At 36.7% G+C, this 14,074-nt stretch overlaps 1 long non-coding RNA gene across 3 annotated transcripts in view; it reads left to right on the forward strand.

The window, feature by feature from the left end:
- The window catches only part of LOC120322963, a 33,946-nt gene that overhangs the window by 1,051 nt on the left and 18,821 nt on the right, over positions 1 to 14,074 (forward strand). The window contains exon 2 of one of the 3 annotated variants that reach the window (XR_005562960.1): positions 1,009 to 1,115. The exons of the other annotated variants lie outside the window; for them this stretch is intronic. This is a non-coding gene — a long non-coding RNA (uncharacterized LOC120322963). The remainder of the gene's footprint in view (positions 1 to 1,008; positions 1,116 to 14,074) is intronic. 3 annotated transcript variants of the gene reach the window in all.

Below are 14,074 nucleotides of genomic sequence, written 5' to 3' on the forward strand. Positions count from 1 at the left end.
TACCCTTCATTTTTTCATTGTAATGAACAGGAAGCTTGCCTGTCTACTCAAGAGTAACTGGTTTCCTACTCTTTCTTTGTAAGCTGTTTATTTTCTCTAGCTCACATCTGTTTTCATCTTTAAACTCATTTTATGCTAACAGAAGAAAAATCCAACTACCTAGTCATGAAGAAATCTTGAGTCGCAGAAGTCATTGGTTGAAATAGGGCTGAAATACAAAGTATTTTCATTGTATCTAAAGAATAGCTGAGTTACAACTTTAATTTTTGACAGTTGTTTGCATTTGCAAAGCTAATATTTAGAGAACCTTTGCAACTGCAAGAATACTCTTATGAATACTTAGATTTCACAAAAGCTAATAAATCACTAGAAGCTTACTGGTGAAGCTTGTTAATAAACACCATCTCCAACTATTGTTATTTGAATACATTTTGTACTGCTGCTTCACTAATACATTTCCCTAATTTTCCGTAGGACTCGGTAGGGGCAATAAGAGTTCTTGTGTTACTCCATTCTGTGCTCTGTTTTCTTTCTGTTCATGTGATCATCTTGACTTCCTGAGCATTGTGTCTTCCCACCACTGTGTATTTCACTGACGCCTTAATGCCGTTGAACAGTGGCACTTGTGCTCTGGTGCCTCTTCCTGCATGAGCTGAAGATACATCAGCAGTCCACTTATGTGCTAGGGGATACCAATATGCTACTGTCTGTCGTCATACACATAGGCAGCAGAACATGATGTGTATCAGCCCCTCAGCTGGGTTGATGTATAAACAAAGACATTTAAGCTACTGGTGGATTCTGGCTTCTCCTAAATGACTGCGGTGTGTGAGGTGTGGGCACAAGTTCGTACCTGGTAGTCCTGCTGAAGAGAAAGCAATTGACCACAACAGAATAACGTAGAAAGATTAACTAACTTTTTAGGAGCATAAAGCAGGATTCACTAAAGCACGTCATTCAGAGTCTTCTATTTAATTACAAAAATTTTTATGTTGTTTATTAAATCAGAGAGAACCATGCTTTGAATTAGGAAGAGCTTGTGCAAACAGAAGACAGCAGAACTGAGATGAGAACAGTCACTACCTAACTTAGAGCCAGTTTCTTGTTCATATGAGGTATGAATTGATTTCTGAAAGTATTGAGTGTTACTCTCAGAAAAAAAATGGTGTGACTTTCCTTTTTGATGTAAATAGCTTAATCCAAGTGGTAGTTTTATAGCCATGCAGACATTTTTGTGGAACTCACGTGCTTTCTGAGCTGTGCTTTTTCAGTTTCCCTTCGTTTCTTACAGCTCACTTCTGCTTTCATAGTCATCTTGCAGTCAAGTCAATAAATTCGTCTGCAGGGTCACACCATGGTAAGACTGTATTTTCAGAAAAGGTTTGAGTCAGCACTGTCACGGGAGGTCCCCTGCCTTCCTCCTCATGTCAGTGCAAGCATTTGAATAGCTGCACAAGAGACTTGATTTGGAAACTGAGCCAGGTAAAAGTGATCCCACTAAAAACTGTGAGTTAATTTTAACTTAGATCAGGTCCTCCTCAGTCTGCCTCATTATGTTTGGGTGTGGAAGCCTGTGCTTGCACAGAGAAGGAGGCAGTGCAGGGGCTGAGTTGGATCAGCAGGAATAAAAAGAGAACACTTCTTCCAGAAGTCTTGGCTTGTGGTAGCTGAAGTTGCTGAAGTCTGCAAATCAGTTTAACCCTTACAGTAGATGAGACACACAAAGCCTGTTTCTGTATTTCCTGCATATCAACTTGTGTGTCAGTGTTTGTCTTTGGCGGTTGTTTTATGTGTTGTTCATGCACATGTGCATATACATGTATGATATATAAATTTTCTTGTAATTTACACTCTTATTACCTGAAAATACTGCCATTCTACAATATCAATAATTGCAAAAGGAAACATCCTGGTTAGAGAGCACTACCACCCATTTTCCCTGGTACCTCCAAACACTGTATGTTCTCTCTCTGAGGTTTCATCCAGTTTTCTGTTATAAAGCAAGTCACCCCCTTTCTCTGTTCATCCAGTTGCTAAGCAGCAGCTTTTCTCCCCATTAGCCAGCCATGTATTTGCATGAAAATAATCAAGCTTGAATATATAACTGGTTTTAATCATGCACAGCTAAACAGCTGTACAATCAAAATTTGCGTATTAATAGTGTTAGTTATAACCATAACCGATGACTGTCTTTTAAGTTAGAATTTCTCTATAGAGTAAAATCAATATAGGTTTGCCTTTTTTTTTTAAACAAAAGGCACGACCATTTCTGTTTTTCCTTAATGCTTACTGTGTAGCTACTTAAAAAAATTGGTCACAAAATGGTATCGCAGTTCACAGAAAAATTATAAATGCAAATATGAGCAGACACAGAATCATCTAGTGACTAAAGATGATGGGGGCCAAGAGCCACATTTTTCAAATATCTAATTATAGTAGCAGAGTGCAACAGAATTTGGTGATAAAAGTTTAGACTATGAGACAAAGGTAAAATTTCTAAAAGTACATCTTACTTTCAAAACCAACTAAAGAATCTGTGTTTCAGTTCTTATTGATTTCAAGGATGTTCAGTATTTCTGAAATCCATGATCTGAAATCTTGGAGTGCTCTCTCAGTATGAGGGTGCCCTGGATTTATCCAAACTATATTTCAGAATGAGGGCTGAGGGTGACACATATTTTCAGGTGTTGATTTTTCAGATGACAGAAACACGATGTTTTTCTGTGCCCAGGGAGAAAACCTGGGCACGCAGACCAGGAGTAATATATGAACCATCCAGTTGGTGTCCTAACCTAAACAGTCAGATTGTCTTCATTACACAGGAAGTTTATTTCCCAATATACCCACAGACTAAGGGAATGAAAAAAGTCTAAATCTTCAGACTGAAATATTTGGTACTATGCTGTGTAGTTGTGGACTGCCAAACCTGTATGTACTTTGCCACGTATGACAATCCATAGTCTCATGTTAGATGTTCCTCAGATGTGACTCAGTGCAAGAAGTCATCCTCTTAGTCCACAAAAGTGCTTAAGGTCCTAATTAATGAGGTTTATTTATTTATTTTCATTCTCAATTAATAGATATAGGCTAGGCAATAGGCTCTGAAGCGTAGTGCATTCAGGTTCTGTCAGAACCAGGGCAGTCACACATTTAATCAACAGCATTACACCAACAGTGTCTTGTCACTAGAAACTTGATTGCAAAACTAACCTAATTCTCAATTATGAAAATATAAGAAGTATCAAAGCAGTCTTTTGGCTGAGACTTAATAAACCTATCAGGGCAAGAATGGTGTCGTGATTGGAAAGAAACAAATGTCTTTGAAGGAGAGCCCATGGAAGTGTTATGTGCATTGTGTGGGACATATGAAACAAATTGTGACATAGGGTGTGCAAAGGCATAGAAGTAAAAAAAGAAATATATCTTTGGTGTAGTAACATTAGATTTGTTCAGATAACTGTGTAATTTTTTTAATAAAATAATTTATTGACAAAGGAAATCAAGTCAATTTCACGGAAGCACTGAACCATCACGGTTGGAAGAGACCTTCAAGATCAGCTAGTCCAACCATCATCCTAGCACCACCACAATCGAATTTAATCTTTACTTCATAAAATGATTCAGTATAGTACCCTATGAGAAATGAAGGAGGATGCATAACATAAGAAAATTGCTGATGGGAAATTATGGTGGATTGTGTTGAAAGAAGGACTATAAAACTGGAAGTTGGCTACAGGTAGAGTCTACTCATTTAATGTCCTTAGTGCAATGCTAGTTAGCATATAAATAAAAGTTGCTAGTAACCTTAATCTTGAAGCAGAACAGCATTTTATACAAGATCCATAACTTTGGAGTTAAGGAAGAATAAAGAATATGTAAGCCTAAGAACAGTGTCGATGTAGAATGATGAGATATAAAGTGGACATAACCTTGCCATGAAAGAAGGTTTCTAGCCAATAGAGGAATGAATTTATTCTCTCAGTGAAAATAGCAGGGCAGAGCATTCAGCAAGTTTTAATATGGAGATTGATGAGATTATGAAAAGGATTTTGTGATGTTTGCTGGTAATCGCATCTGACTGCACCTGATTATCAAATCTTCTAGCAGGATTGCACGTAGATCCCTGAACATTTCAATAGTGGGTTCCTCTAATCGATGCAGACAATTTAGCCATTAGGATAAATGAGTTTTCATCATCATGGTACAAACCACATTGTATACCATAGATATTGCACAGGTTTCGGTTTCAGAAAATCTTGACTGTAGTGCAAAATGCAACCCTTTTACAACATACATTGTGGCCTCATGTATGTTCATATCTGTAAATGAGTTATGTATACAAATTCACATACATAATGTTTATATGAAAATGCAAATCACCTTTGAACATTTTTGTTTCCTGGGTTGTATTTGCATTTAGCAACTTATATTTCAAACAGAAGCTTTGATTGAAAGTTGCTCAATTTTTGGTGGTTTTTTGTTGTTTGGGTTTTTTTTTAAATAATGATTTTTTTTCCCAACATTTTCAGGTCTTGCTGTTGCCTTGTATCAGAAAAACTTGTCACTGAATGTATATACAGGAAAATGCATAAGTATTCAAGAAAATTGGATAAACTGAAATGTAAAAATTAATAAATAATTAAATGTGTAACATTGTAGAACTATGCCATTTTTTAAAAAAATTGAGAAAGTGTATTTAATTGAGAAGCAACGTATGTAACCTGTAAGAAAATGGACAGTAAGCACTTAATTGTAAAGATGAGATTCCAGATCTGCTCTTTGCTGACAGAATTCTACATGTCAAGAAGGGATTGAGGTTCCCTTCCATGCTTGGAAAATGACCTACTATCAAGAATAAAATATTTATATAAGGAATTCAGTTTAGTGTAAGGACACACACATTGTTAGGGAACAGTTAACAGTATAATAATGAGTGATGTTTAGGGATTGTATGTATGACAATGAGAATTCCGTAGATGAAATTTGATGAGGATGAATTAAGTCTTAGATAATTGAGTAGTGCTAAAGTAGTTTTTTTGAGTGCCATTGCTGAATCAGCATAATTTAAAAGCCTGCTGTCTAGTGCTTTAGACTAATGACTGTAGAAGTTGGGTATGGAGTTAACAGAAGAAACAGTGTGTAATGACATATCATAACATTTCAACATTAATACTGTTTGTGGGATTGGTATGTTCAACAGTGTTACTGGCAAGTAGTGGAGTATACAAGGAAAAGAGACTGAGCATTTGAATAGCTTTTTTTAAAAAAATTAAAGTAATTGGTTTATTTTAACAAGAAAACTGCCAGTCCCTACCAAACTCTGAAATGTCTACTCTATACAGTGCAGCTCAGGTACATGGTTTTAAGAACTGTTTTTCAACAGGCAAGTAAAACATAATTTTTCATATTCTAGTTCTGATAAATAGCCAAAGCATTTAGTTGAAACTCTTCATTGGGAAATATGTCTGGTGTGAAGAGAGTTAGTCCGAATGGTTCAAATAATAAGTAATTAGAAGGATGTCATAATGGAAAATTTTCAAGTACTATAACTGCCAAAAGCCCTATCAGTCTTCTATAACTTATGTAGCAAAATATACATGAGTATGTGGTTACTATTTGAATTTTTGTTGTTTTAAAATGGGAAATGTTTTTCTGTGAATGAATCACAGAAATGGGGCTGGATGGTAAGTAGTGAAAGCCATTTAATTTTAGATGCTATGTTTTTTTCTGCCATGTAGTCCGACTTATGGGAGGCATTCCTCATTCATGCATCAGACAAAGTGAAAGAAGCCTCAGTGCAATATGTAGATCACAAACAGCCATCTGTTATCCAAAAGGAAAGAGGAGTGTTGCTATAAGAGTAAACTTATAATGTTTTAAGATGAGCTTAGAGATGGCAGAGCTCCGTTAAATATTTTGTCCATCTCTGTTGGTATTGGTCCCTGTCATATATGAATGTATACATTATACTGCAGTTTCAGATACCTGCTATATTTTTTTCTATTAGGACAATTACCTCTAGTTTAGAACTCTCTATAGGCTTTCTCTATTGTCTGAATTAGGTTACTAGTTATGTGTGTGTGTATATATATATATATAAAACCTTTTATCACCTCAGGTAATTATTTTTCCTTCTTGATGTTTGTTCCTTTGCAATAATTTTCCAGATCAACCTGACTTAAAAAAAAACATTTTGAACTTCTTATTTGCTTAGCTTAAGCAAGTAAGTTACACTTGTTTAGGTTTGTAGCATTTACTTTTTATTCTTTCCAGCTCCCAAAGAGTTTCTGTTATTTTTATGTGAATTCCATCCAATTTGCATAGATATTTCTTGTGATATGCCTACAACTCATTGGTGAATTCCAGACATGGTTGTAAGGAGCGTGTATGAAGAATTTATGTTTTATGTCCAGGCATCCATATGACCTCCATTCGTAGGACAGAATTCATTACTTGGGAGTGTTAATGTTTGGTCCACCAAGAAGCTTGAAGGAAGAGAAACTGTTACCTTCCTGCTCCAGGATACAGTGCTTACATATGCAAGTGGAATCTAAATTAGTCTCTGTTGGTACTCTGTTACAAATCTATTTGTAGTTTCTGCTTACTTGTTATCCTTAGATCCTTTACAAATATGATGCCTTGGGGGTATTTCCGTCCTACTGAATATATTCCAGAATCTGTTCCACAATATTTCTCAGACTTTTCTATTACAGTAGCTTGCTTTCTCTTGTAGTCAGTTTGATTTTACTGTTTTCTGACTGCATTTTAGCCTCACTAATTTACTTTGAGGTATCTCAGTGCTCTCAAAGATGTCCACATTGTAGCCTCTCGGGAATTAATGAAGCTGTCAAATAAAACAAGGCCTCACAACAGTTCCTGTGGCACCACATGAATAGATAGATTGCTACTTGTCCTCTATCCTGGGATTCTTTTATTTTCTGTCAGTTTTCACAGTTTCATCCTGAGCCCTGCATTATTCACTGTTTTTCTTAAGCTTCAGAATTTTTACCCAGTCCTTGTGTCGTTGGACCTCCTGTTCTGCATTGTAGTCTATCCCGTACATTTGGAGTGATTTTTGAGGTTTCGTGAGAGAACCATATGCTTTCCAAAAATTGAGTTATGTAATATCTAAAAGTTTCCTTTGGATTGTGTATTTTGTTTTGACTTTTGGGGAAAGTGGTGGTGTTCGTTTTATTGTAAGCTAAGTATTGTCTAGTATTCTGTTGTCCTTTAAGGCTCACATTTTCATGCTTGCTTGGACTGAAATTAAGTTCAATGTAATTTCAGGGGTAGTGCTCTTATCTAGATGTTTAAACAACTAATTTTATGGCTACTGAAACCTGGTTTCAAAAATGTTCACTTATTGAGCACTTTCTGATAATGTTCTTTTTTTCCCAGTGCTCACATTGAAGGGATGATGTTATTATGTTGTTGTTGTTGTTGTTATTATTTTGAGACTATGTTATTACTATTATAATCTACCAATTCTTGTAGTATCTGCTAAAATATGACACTGAAAATGTGGACCCCATCAGCACACAGATCTACCTCAACAATTTTGGAGTCTTGCAAACAAAATTAATTTTCATACCAATATATTGATCATTTTATGTCTCAAAGCATGAGATAGCTACCACTGGAGATGCAAACTTGGGAAGAAAACAAATTCATAGATTAGCATTAGATCTGCTAATCTAATGTGATGTGTTAACTGAAGGTAGGGAAGATTGGAAGGTAAGGTACTGTGATTCTGTTTCCAGTTTTTTCGGAGGAAAAATCCTCTGTGCTGCTTATGGACACCTGGTCAAGTACAGAAATTGGGTATGTTCTCTCTGGAAGCTGTGCAGTTGAGCAACTGAGACTGGATTCTGTTATAATACAGTGCATGTTTCCTCCTGTGTCTTCAGTAATCTTGCATCTGCTTTACTTAGAAAATCGGTGACGCTTGTTTTCGTTCAAAAGCAGAAACTTGGTGACTTGGCTAGTGAAATGAAACAACACTGTCCCCAAAATCTGTGATTAAATACTATGCCATATTCCAGCCTCCTCACCCATGGCACCTCCACCTTCCTTTTCCTGTGCTACTCTTGAAGCTATTTTGTGGAGACAGTATTTTGTGCTGTTTTTCTGAGGACAAAACTGAGGCTTTTGACCTATTTAATTTTTAAACTGTAATAATTAAGTGGTGTGTTCGCATTAGGATGATGCTTTTTAAAAAAAAAGTAATTGTCATGTGAAAGTACTAATGCAAAGGGAAAAATAAGAAATGATTATGCTGTAAAAATAACTTTGAAAGAGTCTCACATTGTTCAGAGAAGGAAGAGAACCTTCCAAGAAGGGATCACATTCTCACAGTCAGCTTTGAACACATTCTTTATCTTTAAAAGGAAACAGAAGATAGTCAGTAAATCAAATGTAGTTGTGGCCTTGTCTGCAATACTGTAGCATTCTGAAATGAAGTGTTAGGACTGGGCATTTGAAACAAGAATTGTCAGTGCCACAGTCTCTTGTGCTTTGAGAAAAGTGGGTGTGTCTTTCATTAAATAATACCTTTTCTGCACCCCCTGATTTTTTTCTTGATCGTTGTCTAAAGATAGCAGTTATGGTGGCTATTCTGGGTAAATCTTTAGGTACACATTAAAAATGAGACTGCATTTTTGTGCTGTAATGAATAAGCTTTTAAAAGCATTGTAAGGTTTTCTAATATGTGTTCGTTTGAAGAGGAAATTGGATTTCTTATGAAGAATCTCCTCCTTTTCTTAGTTGCTATTGGAGAAAAAAAATGTTTTAAGACCACGTTTTAGCTGCAACCTGTTTTGTAATCAAGCTTTCAATACCAGTAATCTGAGTTTCTCTCTCTTGTACCAGCACAAGATTACTAGTCAGTTCCCTAATTTCTTCTTTTTCTGACTGGCACAGAATTGCTTTTTTCCTGGAGTAGTTCAAAAATTACTTTTTTTAAACAAAGGAAATCAACAGCATCCATGTTTTTCAAGCTTATTTTGAGTAGCTCTTATCTTTTATCACACTTTGAAAGTATTAGCATTTTTTAAATTAAATAGTTCTGTTTAGAAGTAAATTTCACTCAGATAAAGTGAAAATACAGAAGTAGTTGCCAAAGGAATGAAGTGCATTACCTGGAAACATATATTTTATTTCTCATGTTCTGACAGAAAAGGAGATGAATGAGCATGTTAGAGACACAACTTTTCAGTAAATATTGTATTGTTGTTAGCATAATTTATTTCTGTGTCCCTAAGAAACCCAAAACTTTTTAAGCTTATTTTAATTTAATAATTTATAAAATGATAACACTGCTACTTCAAAGGTTTGAAAATTCCAAGTTATTTGGTATGAACGACAGTAGAATTCGTAATTTCCTCCTTGGTTCCTTTGTAATCTTCCCTACCTTATATTGCATTTATACTGAGAAATAAAAAAGGGCTATAGAGACCACTGCATCCCCCTGCTTCCAAATGCTGTCCCTGAGCAGCATGGGAGTGCTACTTCAGGTGGCAGTTGTTTTGGTCCTAAGCTGCCCCACAACACACTGGCAGCTTAAAGGCCAGGGTGATGAGCAGCCTGGTGTTCAGGTTTGTTCCTTGGTACCATTTTACTAAATGGTATAGGCAGAGCAGTGGTGTCTCAGATGAGGCTTTTAAAATGTACCAATTTGCCAAATTCAGAACAAGACTTTAGGAGTATTCAGTTCCACTGATTTCTTTCTTTTCTCAGTACTTCAAGTAGAACCACAGAATGGTTTGGAAGGGACCTAAAGCATCATCTAGTTTGAAGCCCCCTGCCATGGACAGGGACACCTTCCTCTAGATCAACTCACAGCCACGTCCAGCCTGGCCTTGGAACACATTACTTACTTTTCATAGCTTTCAAATAAATGAGTAATAAGGGCCCCTACTTAAGAGTCCTTAGTCCTGCACTCTGTGCCATGTATGCAAGCTGTATAAGACCTAGGAAGTTAAAGGTTCCTTACTCGTTTTGGCCTCTAAGTTTTCTAATCCTCAGCACTGCTTGGCAGAATTCTGAACTGAAGGTAAGAGATGCTTTACATGCAACCACCTGCTGATGGGGGCACTCTCCTAGGAATGTGCCAGGTCTGTGAGACAGGAGAGGCTGGTTTGGTGTCCTTCAAGCAAAGGAAAACCTAGAATCTGATTTACTGTTGCCTAGTTCAGCTACTGTTTAATAATGCAGTGTCCTAACTACTCTGCAGCTACATGAAAGTATGCAACAAAAGTATGTGTCCCAACGGAGGGGGAGATGTCCTTAACCCCTGCCAAGACTTAGTTCTAGAAAAGCCCTTAGGCAACAGGTGCAAATTTGTGCCTGACCTAAATTTTGCCAAGGAGAGAGACAGACTGAACAGCAGTAAATGTCCTTCCATAACCTGCTGTCTGGGCTGTCATAAATATGTCTCTGGTTCAAGCTCTTAAGAAGGCAGTTGTGGTACATTTCTGTTGCCAGATACTGCTGTTGAGGGAGTAAACTCTCTAGTTCATACATTCACCCATCTTTTTCAATCAGGTGGCGTGATACGTAGTGAGAATAGCCGTGTTCTGTGCACTGTTCATATGGGGCATAAATGGCTACACGAAGGACAAAGTTCTAAAGAATTAGGTCAGTAGGTTTTATATCTAATTAGGCCTCTAATCCTACAAACCACTTACAGTTTTGCATTATTATATGTTCATTGTGTCTTAAATGGAACTACTCATTTGAGTGAAGTTATGGGCGTAATTGCATGCAGGATTATATCTGAGCAATCACATTTTAGCTTATTATTCGTCTTGTAGCATTGTTGCAAATCAGATATATCTGATGTTACCCCTTGCCCAGTCAGGGTGAAGGGGTATCTGAAACTGAATATGTTTCTGTGTAATGGTTTGCACTCCATTATCATGCCTGTCCAAACCTGGCACTTATAGAAAGGCACGTCATAGAGAGCATTTTAACTTTTAAGAGAGTCATAAGGCATAGATTTTCAATGCGGAAGGTCATGAGGCTGCAGTTTCACTGGGTAATGTGCTGCATTTGCATAGACAGATATTCAGACAGTTAATGGTAGTGCAGAATGCTTTAATGATTTTCATTTGCATCAAGCTGTTCTCACCTCTTAGGAACATAATGGATAAATAAAAGAGGCCTTTTGTTTGCTCTTCATGAAAGTTACCAGTGATTAAGTGGTGCTGAGGGAACAGACTCGTGCTCTCATTTGAAAAAAAACCCAACACCAACAACAAAACTGCCCATCAAAGCTGACTTCAAAGTGACCTACTTCATTTTGATTTCAAATGGCACTTGAGTAATTTATTTTAATGTTATGCAGATTTCCTAATTCAAAACACAGAATTGGTCACTCTTAACTGAAAATACAAAAACACTTATTACATCAGACATGAAATACTAATAATTTGTTCGGATACTCTTTATAGTGTTGCATTACAAACAAAGCTATATACACTTAGAACAGCTTTTCTTCCAAATGGATTCAGCAGTCACTTTTTTCATTAAAAATTATGTCCAGAATAGTTGTGGGTAATTTGATACTTTTTGCACTATGCTATGGTGTTTCATCAGAAAATTCATGCCAGAGGCTTGCTAGAGAAAATCTTGTCATGATTCCATACTAGAATCTCCCTGTGGAAGACTTTTCCAAGCCCCCTGGAATATGGTATATGCTCATAAAGGTATACAGACTTCCGCACTATGTCTTGGACCCTTGCAGTTCAGTATCAGCTTCTTGGGCTTCTCTTTCATGTGTCAGCTCAAAAACCCCTTCTTGAAAAGGGCTCAAAGGAAGTTATCTTAGTCTCTGGCTTTGTTACATTTTTAGGCATTTTCTGAACGATTTCATGTGCAGTTCAGTCTCTTTCAGTGTAATCCTAAAAAAAAAAAATAGATCTGGGTGGCTTTTTGAGAATAAAGCTCTGTTCTTAAATGCCTTTCTGTCAGAATGGTCATGTGTAAATTTTTGTTCCTAATTTGTAGGCACACACGTCACGATTTCATTGCCTCGATTTACACATTGACACCTTGGTGCCAGTATTTTTGTATTATATTTTTCTAAATGTGTTTCAATTTTATGTGTCACACTGAGAAGCACAGCCAATACAGTCCATATTTCAAATACCCAAATTTCAGTAGTCTCCCCTTCGGGCACAAGAGTGCAATGTTTCTGAGAACTGCTAGGATGAACAAGCTTTCAAATACTTGGGTCTTTTGTTTTCAGTTAATGACTTCCAGTTCTTTCAGTTTCTAACCTCCTGCCTTCCACATAGTGATCTTTAGCACTTCTTGTGGCATTCAACTTCTCTCTCTCAAGCCTGTCATTTAAATCAAGATACAGAACTTCACTTCATGTATTTGAAATATTCTCCATTTTCACAGAATCAGTAGGATATTTGGGGAACACAGAATATGCAAATGCAGACCTGCTGAATACATAATTTTATGGCCCTTCTGTTTTGTATTGGCTTTGTTATTTGTCCAGTGTTTGACTGGGGGCTAATTAAATTACTGAATTTACAATGAGAATATATTAGTCCATCCTTCTCTTCACTGATTTTCATTCTTTACCCCTCCAGTTAATTTTCTTTATATCTGCCTTTGTGTTCCCAGTGTGGCATGAAAGGACTAGTCAACAGCCTGAGTACAGGGGCAGTTGAGGGTAATTTCCGTCTGCAATCAATCTCCCCAGTACAGGAGGAGTGCTGGATATCCTTACATGTACAATAAGGACGGGAGAATTCAGTGACCACTGCCTGACCAGCATAACAATTCCTTAGCAATTTGTGGCAGGTTGGGACAGCAAGGATTTAGGATTACATCTAAGAAGAGGTCTGTGCATGCAAGGATATAACTATCTCAAGTTAGGAATAAAAGACCTGTTTGTACGTATGTGTAATTTCACTGTATGGTAAGATGCAAAGTATCCTCACACATGGAAACAAGATCCATTACTGACTTTGTATTTCAGTACATGTAGATAAAAATGTATTTTACATGTATTATCAGTGTAGATTTTTTATATTTTGTATATATGTATCAAGCCTCACAATGGCCTTGATCATCTTAATCTTGTTTTTAGTCATGCGCTTACTTGCAAAACATGGAAATATAACTTACTAAGTATCTTTGATTAAGGAGATATTCCAGAAACAAATCCTAGAAGTGAAGGTGAAGCATTGTAGCTGATTGCGACAGAATTACAGAAACTCCTTGCTGTACTGGGAAAACTTTGTTCAAAACCAAGAATGTTCTAATGGTTTTAATTGAGTGGCAGAAAATTACTTCTGTGTGGTCATCCCTGCTAAGAGATTCTTTTAAACCAACATTTTCCATTTTTCCTTGTTTAATTCTTTTTTGGCTAGTAGTTGCCTCCATGAATTGGATTTATAAATTATGAATCTGAGGAGGATAAAATGTTTTCTGGAGAATTTGATCCAGATGTATATTACTGTTTCAATAAAAATCTTTTTAGGATTTAGGGTGAAGAAGTTTTTTTTGGGATTTGGGGGTTTGGTTTTGGTTGTTTGGTGGGTTTTCTTTTTTTTTGGTGTGTTTTGTTTTGGAGGTTTTTTTTAATATCTCGGTTAACTTAGAAGCAGCCAAATTCTTGCTGTGTAAAACTACAGGAAAGTCTATAGTGTTTCAGCAGGGATTCATGCGGCCCTTGGGTTTTTGGACTGTATCATGTTGCAAGCTCCTAAAATAAGACTGTTTGGAAAGCTACCGGCATCCCATCTCTTTGTCTGGAAAAGTTATAAAATGGAACAGGCAGGCTTTTCACTGAGCTGCTGAGAATGCAGTTCTGGCTATGCAATCAGGACTAAATAAGGAGCAAGATCTGCACTAAAAATAGAAATGGAGGCTGATCCAACTGCAGCGTGAGTTATAATCCTCACACAGCAAAGGGCTGGTAGGTTCAGCTGAGGACACTCCGTTACAGAGAATCAAACAAACTTTACCCTGCTCCTAAAAATCCGTCATACTCTAGCTGCTCTAACCAGATTTTTACTAGTCAGCAGAACTATTAATCATGCCTGCAAATTATTTA

Source organism: Pipra filicauda, unplaced genomic scaffold (assembly GCF_003945595.2).
Source record: "Pipra filicauda isolate LSUMZ 115617 unplaced genomic scaffold, ASM394559v2 scaffold176_size3548034_pilon, whole genome shotgun sequence".
Classification (NCBI taxonomy): Eukaryota; Metazoa; Chordata; class Aves; order Passeriformes; family Pipridae; genus Pipra; species Pipra filicauda.